Source organism: Chinchilla lanigera, unplaced genomic scaffold, assembly GCF_000276665.1.
Source record: "Chinchilla lanigera isolate Chin_1 unplaced genomic scaffold, ChiLan1.0 scaffold00054, whole genome shotgun sequence".
Classification (NCBI taxonomy): Eukaryota; Metazoa; Chordata; class Mammalia; order Rodentia; family Chinchillidae; genus Chinchilla; species Chinchilla lanigera.
The window spans coordinates 7,908,119-7,920,062 of NW_004955455.1; positions in this window are offsets into that span (position 1 = coordinate 7,908,119).

Genomic DNA, 11,944 nt, shown 5'->3' on the forward strand with positions numbered 1-11,944 from the left:
GTCTTTCCTGAACACACAGAACCCATCACAGATGCGTGTCTTTTGCAGCCCTGGCCCCCTTTAGGGCAGGTGTGGCCAGGCCACAGGGACGCCTGAGAGCAAGCTCAGGGTGGCTCAGGCTGGGTTTTGGCTCTTCCCTGCCCTCGTCCCCCAGAGACAGGCCCTCTGGAGCCCTCCCCGCCTCCCACTCTACTAACTGCGCTCCTGAAGCCCTCCGCTTCATAGCTGTCCCGGGTACAGAGGCCCTTCCTTTGCCCTATCACAGTGCAGGGGCTCGGGAGCCGGACTGAGCCTCAGTTCTGTGTGCTGACCGGAGGTGGCAAACCATAGCCGGGCGGGGGTGAGGGACACCGAGGGAGCAGGAGGGAATGAGCTGTGGTTGCCCGCTGGATGGTGCCCCAGAAAGGGAAAGCTGGCTGTCTTTTCCACTGCAGCGGGGACACAGGAACGAGGGGCCTCTTGGAAGCCAGCTGCCCAGGAGTGGGCTGGTTCTGGGCAGGCTGCCCCGTTTCTGTGACCATGGGAAAGGGGGTCAGCCTGGAGCCCTGTGGATGCTGCTCCAGTCCTGCCATGAGTACTGGCTCCCGGCTGCTGCTAAGGCTCTTAGCTCGGCTCCCCTGCCAGGGCGCACCTGCACGCTCAGCTGGACAAGCAGTGCCCCCCTCCGCTGATGGGAAGTTTCCTTAGTGGGGACAGAACTTGGGGAGATCCAGGGGCGCTGTAAGGCACGTGGCTCCCTCCTCGGATCAGTGGCTCCCTGATCCGCTCTGGAAGGCTGTAAGGTCACCACCTCTTCCTCCTCCCTACCCCAATCCCTTCTGTGCCCCAGACACCCCTCCCTGTGGCTGTCACTCATCATTAGCAGTAGCGGTCACTGTGAGGACAGCCCCTGTTAGGCTACAGAGCCAGAGGAGGAGGCGGGAGGCTGTCAGATGACTCACGCAGCCTCAAAGGCAGGGACGGACAAAGGGAGCACAGGGCCTCGGTGTGGGAAGCACCTCTGTAGACCCTCTTGCTCTGCCCTTCTTTCCCCAGAGAACCCAAGTGCGACTCCACCTGCTCTGCCTCCACCGTCGGGGAGTAGATGTGGGGAGAAGCCAGCCTGAGGCTGGGCAGGGGACAGAGGCAACCAAACCAAGGTCCTGCCCACGGAAAAGGCTTTGCATGGAGCCACGTGCATTTCTTTGCCTCGTTCAAGAAAGTGTCCTTGGGGTTTTTTTTAGGGGGTGAAGGTGTACAGGATCAGCCATTTAAACTGGCATCTAGTGACGCCCCAGAGAGGGATGGTCGGGCCCTGATTGCTACCCTTTCTGCCCGCTCCCAATCTCTCAGTGACTGCCTTCTGGTGCCCGCTGAGCAGGAGTGTGGTATGGGATGCAGAGGGCGTCAACAACTGACTCGGGAAGATAAGCCAGATGAGGGTGCAAGGTGCGGGGACACAGCCTGGGGAGGTTCAGAAAAGGAAAAGACCGCATCCACTGAGCAGTCAGGAGAGGCCTTCCAGAGGAGCCAGGTCAAGCTGGCTTTTGCAAAGCTGGTGTTGGTCAGCTCCACGGCCCCTTCCCTGCAAGGTGTTGCTGTGGAAATAAGAACGAGGAGGATTGCAGTAAATCTGCGCCTGACTTACATCTGCCTACACAGAATTATACCATCCACTCGGAGGCAATTTTCAAGTTAAAATGTTGTCAGAGGGTTGTCACAGTTTTGATCTTTCTTTTCTGTTCTTTCTCAATCCACCCACATCTGCTAGTTGGGTTGGAAAGGGGAGTGAGGGGGATAGAGCCTGGTTTAGATTCAGAGATTTTGGGAATTATTAAAAGTAGGTAAGACTTTGAGAAATTACTGAGTTTTTTCTTAGGAAATTTCAGTCCCGAACCCGAGGTCACAACTGTTCCGTCACCTTCAGAACTTTCAGGGACTACAAAGACAAGGCCAAGCATTCTGCAGTTATCCCCCAGGCCATCTCTTGGGGTTTCAGCTTGCTTTTCCTTCTCCCTAGTTCAGCAATGTCAAATAAGCCCACTCCCCGCTCCTTCCAGCCACCACCCCGCTTTGCGGAGATTTGGAAGGAGAGTGAAAGAACCAGGTACAAATGCTGGCCTCGCCATTGACTTCTTGACTGTGGGGAAGTCATTTTCTGGGCCAGTGGTTTTTTTGGTTTTTTTTTGTTTTTTTTAGATAAAACAGGATAATAAATGTAAAAGTGCTTTGAAAGGGATATGTAACACAAATGCCCAAGATTATTATTATTGCTGCAATAACTAATTGGTTCTTAGTTCAGAAAACACAAGAGGGCAACTAGTCAATAGCTTCAGTGCGCTCAGTGTAAGAACAGAAAGGAGGCTGGAAGGGTAGGCAGTGGGAGAGAGGGCCGCCGACCTGGTTTCTATATTCTGCACACCACCAGGTGGAGAAACACAACAGGTGTGAGTTTAAGCTGGTACCCGGAGACTTCTGGTCTCTGGAGGCTGAGGGGTGGCTGTAGAACTGGCAGATGACTTAGGCAAGGAATGTTGGTTACGGATCCTTTCCTGTGTTCAAACCCATACCTTCCCGTCTATTAGTGAAAGTCTGGGCCAGAAATATAGCTCAGTGGCACAAGCGCCTGCCTGGCAAGTGCAAGGTCCTGAGTTTGATTCCCGGTACCAAAAAAAAAAGAATCTATTAGTGAAAGTCTACCAAAATAAATAAATAAATATATATATATATATATATATATATATATATATATATATATATAGGGAAATGTGGGCTATGGAAAAGGTGAACAGAAATGGAATGTAATAAATGCTCAGACTAACAAATAGGACTCAAAATGACCTTGGTAGGCTCCACAGATAAAAGTGAGCCTTGCTCGAGTGCAGCACAAATGCAGCACAAGTCTGAAAAGGCAAACATGCAGTGAGAAGTAGGAGGAGAGAGACCCAGCCTACCACCAGTTATCATCAAAAGAACACGGCACCCAGCACTTGGGAGGCTGAGGCAGGAGAATCACTTAGAGTTCAGGTCAGCCTGAAGACCCGGTCACAAAAAGACGAAACAAAAACAAAAAAAAACATGGCAGATATTTCAGTGCCCAAGTTCTCCACTGGCTTAACTCCAAGGGGAGGCCTGGGAAGGAAAGCACCAGCAGCTTCATGTTAATAAGATTCCCCCAGCCAGAAGAAGCCTGTAGGGCTCCACTCAAGGCAGAAGACCCATGCTCGATTCTCAACACCTCGCTGATTATGGACAAACTAAAATACCCTGTGTGAATGCTGTGGTTTGGGATATGTCTTGAGTGTGTTGGCCAAAGGTTTATGTGCTGGGAACTGAGTCCCCAGTGTAGTGGGAGACAGTTAGGTCATAGGGGCACCACCCAGGGAAGGGATTGATTCAGGTCTCATGTGACTGGATTACTTCTTGTGAGAGTGGGTTGTTTGTCTCCATTCAAACCTCAGCAAAGCAGAGCCACTCCTCATGCTTGGTTCTCCTGCATGCGGCCATTTCTCTCTGCTTCTCCACCATGTTGTGATGAAGCCAAAGGCGGCCCTCGCTGGGATGTTGGTACCATGCTCTTGGACCTCCCCGCCGCTAGCATGGGGGGTGAAATAAGCAAGTACCCAGCCTCGGGCATTTCGTTAGAGCAGCACACACTGGATGCATGCTGGGAACATGCCTGCTATGAGGTGGCTATCTCATAATTACACCCAAGAGAACTAACGAGTAGCCAAAGGAAGCTGATCAAGACAGGGAGGGCTTGGAAACTGAAAATGGCTGGAGAAAGTTAGGTTGAGGAGACTCAGGGAGAGCTGTGACAGCGAGCGGGCAAACCAGAAGATGGATAAAGCTTGCTGTGGGATGCTACAAAAGACACAGTCCGGTTTGGTAGCAATGATCTACAGACATTCCAGATCTCACAGAGCTCAGGTAGAATAAATAATCCCTGTTGGGTCCATCAGGATGTAACCACTTGAGATTCATGGCTGGGTCCTTAAAGTGTCCCAAGGACGCTGAGGTGCTCACTGGCTTAGAAGGGGATTGGTTCACTTGTGGGCCCTTGAGGAGCATCGGCTTCACCTCCAAGGATTCCCTCTTCACCTCCAAGGAAAGGCTGGTAAGGATGGCTCGTCTTTTGGGGCCACAATTGTCAGTCTTTGATTCCTCAGAGAAGCCCTGGGAGGTAAGACAGAGGACTGGAAGGAGGAAATGACACAATGTTAAAAAAAAAAGTCTGAATCAATTTTATGGGTTGAGGGGAGAGATAGCTACTTGGTGTGGATAGAAAGGAATAAAAAAGGCCTAAAATTCAGCCCGTGGGGATGACAGTATCTCCACAAGTGAAGTGCACTGCTGTCTGGTGGGAAAGCAGTCATTCATTGGGTCAGCGGGTGAGGCTGTGGCCGAAATGTCTGAGGGCCAGGATGGAGGGTGGGGAAGGTCGCTTGTTGCAAAGCCAACTTTGCCAACTTTACAAAACTCTCTCACCCAGTGAATGGCAGAGGGTTCTCATCACCACCCTACCCCATACTTCCTGCTGTCATCTCTTACTTCCCTAATCCCACTGATGGGGACTCTTCTCCTTTCCTTTTCTTATCTTCCTAAATCCAATCTATTGCGTCCTGCTAATTCTTTGCAAATGCCTTTGAAATCTGGTCTAGCCACGCCATCCTTAGCAATCCCCACCTCCCGAGTCATGGCGTTACCTGAGGACTTGTTATTGCTACCGTGTGGATAAACTCCAAACCGACCTCTCTGTCTCTCTGTCTCTGTTTCTCTGTGTGTGTGTGTCTCTCTCTGTGTCTCACTCACTCTCTCTGTCTCATATAGTCCAGGCTGACCGAGAACTCTGTGATCCTCCTGCCTTAGCCTCCCAAGTTCTGGGATTACAGCCATGTGCCTCCATGCCTGGCTTGTGCTTGTTTCTTTTACCAGCATCTATTGAGTCTGGTCAGATGAGTCTTCCCAAAGCACTGCTTTACTTGTGTCTCTCTTTTCTCCAGGACGTGGATAGACCCTGAATGTGTTTCAGGTCAAGTCTACACTCTTTGAGGTGGGCATCCAGTCGAGCAGAACTTTAATCTCTGCCTTGTCTCTGATCAGCTGCTTTCCCCGTACCCCACTGTTAGGGTTTATATTTAGATGTCTCCCTCAAAGCCTCATGCACACTTTGGGGGGGTTGTCTTGGCAGTGACAAGATCATGGGTGCCTGGTACTTGTCAGTGGATTGGCTCATTGATGAGTTTATAGTGCAGCGTGCCGTTGGGAGGTGGAGCCTGGTTGGAGGAGGTGGTCACTGGGGGGGTGGCCTGGAAGGGTCTCTCTCCCTCCCTCCTCGCTTTCTCTCTCTCTGTTTCCCACTGCCACACCATGAACTGTTTCTCCTCCGCCATGCCCCTCTGCCTACGCCACCCTATCTTGGAGCCAGCCAACTATGGAAACTGCTATGAAAGGTGAGCCGAAGAAAACCTTTCCCCCTTACACTTGTAGGTGTCCGGTATTGTGCCTTAGTGATGAGAAAGTAAGTTAGACACCTACTCTGGCTGAGTCAGACCAAAGTGTCCACCGTTCCCTTAACCCAGTTCTTGCCTTTGCCTTTCAGGCAGGCCTCTTTGCCTAAGATGCTGTCCCTCTGAGTCTGCTTTACTTTAAACATGACCCATGTTTTGGGGACTACCTGAAGATCCATCTCTTCCACAAAGATGCAGGAGCCCTCTGATGCCTCTGGAGAAAGCCTCTCCCCTTCTCTGAGCTCCGTTAGCACTCATGCCTGGCCCCTGCCCCGCCGTGGACATTTGTTACTTGCATCTAGTAACATCTCTAAGCTATGTCTTAGCTCCTGGGTGGTATGATTGCCACCAGTGCCTACCCAGATCATAAACTCTGCTTTCAACCAGAGTCCAGAGGATGGGCCAGGGCTAGTATCTCTGCCTTCCCTCGGCTACCCCTAGTGAGCACTTGGTAGGGCACGCTGACTGGACGTGCTGAACAAACATGGCCGTGGAGCCCAGCCCTGGGTTCTGCTGTGTGCTGTAATGACAGCAGGCATGTGACTTGGGCCAGCAGAGGCAAGTTTCCTTCTCCGCAGAAGGATGAACACATAAATCCCTTCCACCTCTGGTATCCTGCGTCTCCATGACTGAGGACTGACCCAGCCTATGCCCGGCTTGGGGAGGAGAGAGGGAAGGAGAGGGAGACGGAGGAGCTAATAGCTCTGGAGGAAGGAAGGACATGCTGCGCTAATGGGATAATTGGATAATCTTCAGAGCTAGGGGCTGCCAGGCTGGGGCCAGCTGTTAGAAGCAGACACAAATAGCACAGGCAAAACAAGGGCACTGGTGCAGGAAGCAGCTTACTAAGCGATATGGGGGAGGGGTGGAAGGGGCCACCAGTCGGGGGAGGGGCATGGAGGGAAAGTAGAACCCCTTTCTGTGGGGACATTGAGGACAGGCTCTTCCAGACTTTATGTTCTGATCCCGTTAACCAAGATTACAATTCGGGACCATTTCAGCACCCGAGAGCATTCTTAGAGACCATGGACTTACACTGGTCTCAGGGGTGATCCAGGCACCAAGGACTCATAGGGATCATAAAGCCCTCATGGCTGCCCCATGGGCACTATCTGCAAGTGGGGCCTCTCTCTGACATGCCTGTGACAATATTGCTGGAGTCTTGTAAATAGTAATTTTGAATCTATGGTTCAAGGAATCCTTCCATTACAGGCTAATAAGCTGATGGGTCAGTGGGGCATAGAATGAAAGAAATTTTGCAAGGGGTCCTGGTCTAGGAATCCAAAGGCCGGCTTCTAGTCCCAGCTCTGCTAGGTCACATGATTCACGGTGTAACCTATCTGGACCGCAATTAGCCCATCCACAAAATGGAGGCAATAAATCGCACCCTCCCTGTAGGGTTGTTGTGGTAACAACCCTAATAACGGAAAACCCATAATAATAGAACAACCCATAATAACGGAAAAGTAATGAAAATTTAAGTGTTTTTGCAAAGTCCTTTGTCCCCAACTCTGTGTCTAACTTTGTATGATTTTATTGTTTATTTGTTTTGTTTTGTCTTTTTTGAGGCAGGGTCTCTCGCTATGCAGTTCAGGCTGGTTTGAGCTCATTTGTAGCCCTGGCTGGTCTCGAATTTGAAAAGATCCTCCTGCCTCAGCCTCCCGAGTGCTGGGATTATAGGTATGTGCCACCATGCACAGGTCTTTGTCTGATTTTAGAAAGATGAGTTTCTTTCTCTGAGTTCCAATTTCTTCCACTATAAGATGATGAGATCAGACTGGATGGGCTTTTTTTTTTTTTTTTTTGCGGGGGGGGGCGGGTGTGTTTGAAACATGGTCTCGCTATGTAGTTCAGGCTGCACTCAGACCCAAAATGACCCTCCTGCCTCAGCTTTCTGAGTGCTGGGATTACAGGTGTACACCACCTAATGTGTGTGCTACTTTCTAATTCTAATGACTCTAATTCTTAAAGCGAACACCTATTCAAAGTAAAAACTCTCAACAAACTAGAACTATAAAGACGTTTTCTTAACCCAATAAAGGATAGTTTTCAAAAACCTATAATAAACACCACATTCAATGTTGAAATATGAGAAGCCTTCTTTTTCTAATCAAGACCAAGCCCTCCAGTCTATTCAATGTAGTACTAAAGGTCCTACAGCCCGTAATCAGGCCTGGAAAAAAAAAAAAAAAGACACAAGGCTGGGCAAGGAAATAAAGTGACATTATCCACAACTGAGCTAACTGTCTATATAGAAAAATCAAAAAATTTCTTTGAAGTATTATTGGAATTAATGAGAGTTTACTAAGATGGTTGTCTGTAAGATCAATGTTTTAAAAATTAACAGCATTTCTGTATACCAGCAGGCTGGATGTGGTGGCGTTCTCCTGTAATCCCAGCACTCAGGAGGCTGAGGCAGGAGGATCACTTCGAGTTCAAAGCCAGCCTGGGGTATAAAGTAAGTTCAAGGTCAACCCAGACTGCATAGTGAAACCCTGTCTCAAAAAAAAACACAAAACAACAACAACAAAAAACTTAAAATGTATACTTTATAATATAACAAAAGTGAGACACCTACAAATAAATCTAACAAATATATGCATAAAAAGAAGACTGAGGGATGGGAGTGTAGCTCAGTCGTGGAGTGCATGTTTAATATAGTCAAGGCCCTGGGTTCAATCCTCAGTACCACATATACATGTAAACATTAAGACTCAGATAAATGGAGAGATATGCCATGTTCATAGATGTGAAAAACTGATATAAAACTGGTAATTATCCCCAAATCAATCTAAAAATCAAGTGTAACCTCTTAAAATATATATCTTTCATAAAATTTGATCATTTGAATTCCAATAGTCATTTGAAGAGAAGTGTCAAAGAAAAGCACAGTAATTTCGTTCCTTTTGAAGAATGTGAAGATTTGCCCTAATAGTTCTCTAAAGTATAAAGTCAGTGTCATTACAACAGCACAGTGCAGAAATCAGCAAACAGACCATGAAGAGGGTAGCAGGACAGAAGCAAAGCTTGTATGGGAATGCAGGATGTGTGGGAGGTCAGGTTATAATCCATAGAAAAAGATGGAGTATTCATTAAATGGTCCAAGTTTGTATATAAGAAAGTAGAATTGAAAACAAAATAAAGGTATGACAAAGAATTTTAATACTTTAGAAAATATTAAATATAAAATATTATGGTGGCCCATGCCTGTAAGGCTAGCACTCTGGAAGTCTGAAGCAGGAGGATCAAGAGTTCAAGTCTAAGGGGCTGGGGATTTAGCTCAGCGGCAAAAGCACCTGTCTTGCAAGCGCAAGGTCATGAGTTTGGTTCCTGGTACCTCAGAAAAACCAAAAAAAAAAAAAAAGAGTTCAAGTCTAGCCTTGGCAATTTAGCAAGACCCTGTCTCAAAAACAACAAAAACAAAATAAAACTTTACAAAGATTGGAGTAAAGCTCTAGGTTCCTGGGGGCGGGGGGAACTTCATGGTCTCTGGACAAGATAGATTTTTGTCTGCTTTTGACTAGTCATAATTTAAATTTTTTCAACAAAAAAAAATATAAAGAACATGCAAAGACAAGATGCAGACTAAGAGAAGGTTATCTGTAAGGCATAAAGTCGATACAGGATTAGTGTTCATAAAATATAACGCCAAAGAAGGGAAACATTAGACAAACAGGCAAAGATGCGATCTGATACTTTACAGGAGAGAAAACTAAGTCACCAATAAACATGAAAATCAGCAAAACTAGCAACTCAGTGAGATTAAGTATATTTGAGTATGTGAGAAGTAACATATATTTCACAGTTGGCTAATCAGTTGGCAACAAGTGTTAGTGGGAATGTAGGAAAAAAGGAAATAAGCAATGCCTAGAAAAACTGAGGATGTGATATCTATGATCTAGCCTTTTCCATTTCTAGGCCTCCATCTTCAGTCAAGTCGCACACATACTGTAGTTCTGAAAATGCAGGCAAAATCCTAGCTACTCAGGAGGCGGAGGCCAGTCTGGGCATCTTAGTGAAATTTTGTCTTAAAAAATAAAAGGGCCTGTGGGTGTAGCTCAGGGGTACAGCAACTGCCTAGCATGCATGAGGCTTTGGGTTCAATTTCCAGTACTGAAAAAAACCAAGCCAAACCAGTATGGAGATATTCATCAGTAACTGTAATACTAAAAAATCTGAAGAAACATTTTTTAGCATTTAGTAATACTTAGAGATGGAATGGTCCTATAAACTATGGTTTGCTCCTTCAATGAACTATCACACAGAGGGCAAAATGAATGAATTTGATGTATCAACACCTGATCTACACTCCAAGTTAAATTTTTCTATCTCCAGATTATGCTTTGAATAGCTACCTTTTGTGCTATGCTCATGGTTACTGTCTTTTTCCTTATTTTTAATCCATTTTTTTGTGGTACTGGGGATTAAGTCTAGAACTTTTGCACTGAGCTACTTCTCCCACCCTTTTGTATTACTTTTTATTTTGAAACAGGGTCTGGTTGGGCGTGGTGGTGCATGCCTATAATTCCAGCACTCGGGAGGCTGAGGCAGAAGGATCGTTGCGAGTTCGAGACCAGCCTGGCCTACAAGGTGAGCTCAAGGCCAGCCTGAACTGCATAGTGAGACCCTGACTCAAAAAGACAAAAAACAAAAACAAAAACAAAACAAAAAAACCAGGGTCTAGCTGAGTCCTAAATTGCCCAGGCTGAGTTGGAACTTGCAGTCCTCCTACCTCAGCCTTCCAGGGTGCTGGGATTATAGACATATGCAACAATGCCCACTTTAGCCCAACAATTTTTACTGATATAATTTAAATGCTGCTTCCTTCTCAGATATCCCTGGGTCCTTTTATTTCTGACAGTACACATGAGAAAAACAAGACCCAACAAAACTGAGTCTGTGAAGTTCATATGACAGTTAAGTAATAGAATTAGAACCCTGGTCTTCCAACTCCTAATACCATGCAAGGCCACAGATACTCTCAAAACATGGCAAATAGACACTGGATTCCACTTCCCAGCCTGGGACATTGTCCATCAAATATCCCTGGACGGCTCTGGTCTGAGCTTCTACAACTCCTTCTAGCTTGTGAAGTGCTTCAATCTGGCTTCACCACTAAATCACCGGGTGATTTTGAGTAAGTCAAACCCCCTGTGCCTCGGTTTCCTGGTCTGTTAAATGTCAACAACTCCTTGTTTATTGTGTGAGCTCACTAATGAATCAGATGAAATAAAGGATATAAACTAGCCTGGCGTGGTGGTGCACGCCTGTAATCCCAGCACTCAGGAAGCTGAGACAGGAGGATCACTGTGAGTTCGAGACCAGCCTTGGCTACAAAGTGAGCTCAAGGCCAGCCTGAACTGCATAGTGAGACCCTGTCTCAAAAAGACAAAAAAAAAAAAAAAAAAAAAAAACAAAAAAAAAGGATAATAAACTAGCAAGGTATTCAGTACATGAGAAATTACTACTTTTCTATTATCATCAGGATGTGTATATACCTGCCCTCTTGCTAAGAGGATTATGTGATGTGCTGTTTGTGAGGACTTGGTTTTGGCAGTGCCATTGAGGGTCATGAAGCGTGGTGGGGAAGGGAAATGCTGGCCTCATCCTAGCAGCAGAACCCTGAGCTTTTCCTGCCTTCTCTTGTTGGGAGATTTGGGGTCACTGAGTTCTCTGGCACAGACAGACCAGCAGGCAGCGTGGGGTCCCTGGAGGCAGCAGCAGCAGAAACAAAATACTGACACTGGCCAAATCTGTCTATCAGATCTCTTCCCGGTGCCCTTTCCCTTGACTTAGGCTTCACCGGGTCTTTCCTGTGTTCTGTACAACTCCTTCCCCTACAGCCACTAATAAGCTTCCCTCAATTCAAGACCTGCGAGGCCCGTGAAGTGGGGAACTGCGCCTGGCCCAGCGTCCAGCTGAGCGCCAGGCACTGCCTGTGGGCCCCCCCTCTTACCCAGCAGCTCTGGGTTGAGCAGGACCTCTTCTTGCAAGGAAAATGTCTGGTGGGCCCCTTACTACAGACTGTTGGGACCATTACATCTGCCCTTCCCTTCCAAGGGGTGCATTTCCCAGCAGGGCCCTGGAGAACAATGGTGAACTGGGGGACGGGTCACACAGGGCAGGGGAGCAGCGGACGGTGGTTAGGAGTGCAGAAACCCAGCCTGTGGGGAATGCCTGACAGAGATTAAAGACCAGACACACAGATAATTTTCAAGGAGGGGCTGGGGGCTCTTGCCTCTAGTGGACAAAGAGCCCTAAGCGTCCGGCTCCCTGTGCTCCTGTTCATCTTGGGCAAGGGAGCAAGTGATTAGGTTGATGGGAAATTTATGTTTCTCGTTACTTGCAAAGCGTACCCAGGTATATATCTAAACAAGATCTCAGCTGTTGCTGACTTCTCTGGACCTTGCAACGCGCCTGCAGGCTTGCACGTTGCCAAAAGGGGAGCAGCTTGC